The sequence below is a fragment of the Mus caroli genome, unplaced genomic scaffold (genome assembly GCF_978045245.1).
Source record: "Mus caroli unplaced genomic scaffold, Mus_caroli_1 scaffold_7, whole genome shotgun sequence".
Taxonomy (NCBI): domain Eukaryota; kingdom Metazoa; phylum Chordata; class Mammalia; order Rodentia; family Muridae; genus Mus; species Mus caroli.
Window position 1 is genome coordinate 76,734,115 of NW_028227262.1, and position 4,321 is coordinate 76,738,435.

Here is a 4,321-nt window from a genome sequence, read left to right on the forward strand (position 1 = left end):
GACCCCGTTTTTAGTTTTTACACTTTCTGGGCTGCCACACGGCTGATGGTCATTGTAGATGACTCTAAAGGTATAGCCATGACCCTGTTAAGAAAGAATCTACTCTCTGCAGCTTGGTTGAGATCAGCTACTTCCTGGAACACGAGTCTTGAAAGGATTAGAAACAACTCCAGAGTGAACATAACCGAGAACCAGGCCATGAGAGAAGAGTGGGGAAGGGAAAGCCAGGAGACCAAGATGTCAAAAGGGCGCAAAAGATCCGGTATAGCCCAAACAGCTGGATTATGTAGGGAAGAGCGGCTGGAGGAAGGGCAGCTCGGCGCAGTCCCTGGGCTGGAGAAGTTTAGGATAAGGAGTGGGGAAGCCATTCTGGAGGACAAAACAGGTAAGGACGAGGGATGCTGGGAGGACCCAGAGGCCAGTTTGCCTTGATATGTTAAATAGGCATCTCATTTGGCCTTTCATCCTTGGCTTGAGAGCGATCAGATGGAGTGGCTGAAAACTCACCTGGGTCAATCCCCAATACCACCTGGAGGTGGAGTAGGGCAGAAGGATGAATCAAGCAGATATTGTAGTTCTAAAATCTTTTTGTTTTGTTTTGTTTTGGAGACAGGGTTTCTCTGTGTAGCCCAGCTGTCCTGGAACTCACTCTGTAGACCAGGCTGGCCTCGAACTCAGAGATCCACCTGCCTCTGCCTCCCAAGTGCTGGGATTAAAGGCATCCGCCGCCACCACACCGGGCTGTAGTTCTAAATTCTTGAAAGATTATGAAGAAACAAAAATGAAGGAGCCTTCTAAAAGGGTCCCAAATTAAATAAAAAACATTGTCAAAATAAAATGCTCTTGACACAAAGTACCCCTTTAGTGGGCTGGGGATGGCTCAGCTGTTGAGAGCACTTGCTGTTCTTCTAGAGGACCTGAGTTTGTTTCTGAGCTGAGCACCAATGTTGGCCTGCTCATGGCAGCTTGTAAGTCCAGCTCCTGGCTGATTACACCCTCTTCCGGCCTCCGTGTGCACTCCCAGACTACATATATGTAAGAATAAAACATCTCTTTTTTAAAAAAGCATTCCTTTATATATATATATATATATATATATATTCTTTTTCTCCTCCTCGTTTTCATCTTCCTCCTCCCCCCCCCCCTCGAAATCACTCTGTAGACCAGGCTGGCCTCGAATTTACAGAGATCTACCTGCCTCTGCCTCCAGAGTGCTGGGATTAAAGGCGTGCACCACCACTCCCAGCTTTTCATTTTGTTTTTAACCGCTGAAATGTTTCGTATATAGGTCACTGGTCTCTTTCTTTCTTGATTGTTTCTTTGGACAGGGTCTCACTCTGCAGCCCAGGCTAGCCTGAACTTTATGTAATTCAGGCTGACCTTGCAGCAGTCTGCTCACCTCAGCCGTGCCTATGCCACACTAGCTGGCTCATCCTTCCAGATCTCCCTTGTCTCTGCCTCTCATCTCGCTCGAAGAAACAGTAGAATCACACCTGTTACCACACCTAACCTTTTTTTTTTTTTTTTTTTTTTTTTTTTGGAGACAGTTTCTCTTTATAACCCTGCTGTCCTGGAACTTTATAGTGCAGGCTGGCCTCAAACTACCGAGACCTGCCTGCCTCTGCCTCCCAAGTGTTGGGATTAAAGGCGCTTGCAAGGCATGTGCCATCATATCTGGCCACATCCGCTTTATATGAATTCTGGGGAATCCAAACTCAGGTCTTCATACTTGTACATAGGTGCTTTCCCCATTGAGCCACCTCCCCAGCATCTCTGTGTGTATCCCATTTATGTGTTTGTGTGAGCATGTGTGCATAGGCACAGGTCCACACACACATACTGTGGCACCTGTCTCTGTAGAGGTCAGGGGACACCTATTGGAATTAATCCTTCTTCAGCCAGATGGCTCTAGGGAGTCAAACTCAGGAAGCACAACCCAGGCATGGTGGGACATGCCTGCAATCCCAGAACTTGGGGATCGGAGGCAGAAGCACCAGGAGATCCAAGGTCACCTTTGATAATGTAGTGAGTTTGAGGCCAGCCTAACATAAAACCCTGTTTAAAAATAAAAGGAATCCAGGAATCTATTATTTGACTAGTGTAGTCTATCTTCGCTCCATTTTATGTATTTTCTTCATTTTATAATTATAAATTCATGAGAGAAGAACAAGTTTCATTATGTTATGAATTCAGCCAGGTGTGGTACATGCCTGCAGTCTCAGCACTCAGGAGCATCTGAACTCAAGGCCTTCAGGGGATAAAAAGACCTTGTCGCAGGAAGGAGGAGGGAGAAGGCAAGGGTGGTGGGTGGGTGTGGGTGGGTGTGTGTGTGCGCGCGCGCGCGCGCGCGCGCGCGTAGCTACAGCTACTGCATCTTAGGAGTGACAAGTAATATTCAACTTTTATAAAATTGAACTTAGCCAGGCAGTGATGGCGCACGCCTTTAATCCCAGCACTTGGGAGGCAGAGGCAGAGGCAGAGGCAGGTGGATCTCTGAATTTGAGGCCAGCCTGGTCTACAGAGTGAGTTCCAGGACAGCCAGGGCTACACAGAGAAACCCTGTCTAGAAAAAAAAAATTTGAAATTAGAACTCTGGACTCATCTCTGTCTCCCAAGTATTGGGATTATCACGCTTAGCTGGAGAGACGTTTCCTTTAGGTTTGGAGGAAGACATTTATCATTTGGTACAAGAAGGCATTCCTCAGCGAGCTTATTTCAGAACCAAGAACCAGATCTGGATTCCCGGAAGCTACGACTTTGGGAAGGGGCGCCACCTAGCGGGATCCTGTGGAAGCAGGTCTGGGCGCTCTTTTTTGTTAAGATCATTTATGTGTGTGTGTTTTGTTGCCTATCTATGTGCACCATATATATACTTGGTGCCCAGGGAAGTCAGAAGAGGGTGTTGGATCTAGAAATGGAGTCATGGACGGTTGTGAACTATGATATAAAAATTGAACTTGGGTCCTCTGCAAGAGCAACAAGTATTCTTAACCCATGAGCCACCCTCCCCACCTCTCCAGCCCCCCCCCCCCCAAGTCTTATTGGAATGCAAGCTTCTGCATTTTGATAAGGCTAAGCACCTGATTCCTGAATCATAAAGACTTGTGTGATTTTTCAGGTGCCAAAAGTCATTTGACAATGGCTGTTTGCTTTCTGAATATCCAACCGTTCGGGTGTAGCTGGACTTTACCTACTTTATGGGTTCTTTTTCCCACCCTTTATCCCCACCCCACCCCCCACCCCCGCCCAGTTTCACTCCCAATCACTAGATAGGAGAGAAAGAAGGCTAGAAGGGAGAGAGAAAGAGGGAGAAATCCTTGAATCTAATTTCTTTCCGTTTATTTCTTCTTTGAGCATGACGACTAAGCAAACAGCAACCAAACTTCCTGGACGACCAACACCCACCCACCCACCGATAGGGTGCATCTATATACCCTCTGAAAAATTCCACAGGTCACACAATTGCAGAAACTCTGCAGCTGGCAAAACCACGCCTCTGCTAGAGCAGGAGGCAAATCATAGTCAGCTGTGAAGCAGTCTCATAGCCCACACCCGGGATTAAAACAAAAACATATGCTTATAATATTTCTGTGGGTTTCTTTTTTTTTTTTTTAAGAAACCAATATTCCAAAATTCTCAGTACAATCGGGTTCAGTTAAATCCACGGGGCAGTGTTATTAGGTGATTACCGGGAACATGATGGGAGTGAGATTTCCCCCTTTAAGGGGCTTTCCTTTATTTGCATTCTTAATAATGAAGGCCTCCATCCAGGTTCAGATGACCTACTTCCTCTGTCAGCCCCGCTCTCCTATGACTTGAGCTACAGGCTGTCATTCTTCTTGTCACCACCAGGGGTCACCCTCTCCTGTGGAATGCCTCTCAAATGGGCATGGAAGCAAGCAAGGGGACTGTGGGCTTTGGCCCGAGGCCCAGCATCTGTGTTCATCTGTGGCAGAGTGATTTTAGGACCCTCCATGCCTGTGGAGGAAGGATGTGGGGTGGGGTGGGGTGGGGTGGAGAAGCATCCTTGACCCACTGTGTCTGGGGTCTCGCAAGGGGAAGGGGAGAAAGTCAGGTCAGTGTGGTTTGGGAATTTCTCTCCCATTACCCTATTACTTAGGGGAGGGAGAGGGAGAGAGGAGAGAGAGAGAGGAGAAAGAGAGAATAGAGGAAGAGAGAAAGAAAGAGACCCTATTTCTATTCCTGTCCCCACTCCAGTCCACAATACTCAGCACAGGAAATCTGCAAGGGGTATGTCTAATATTTTCAGAGACTATTCCAAGGGACTTCAGCACAACCTTGGCCTGTGTCCAAGAAACAG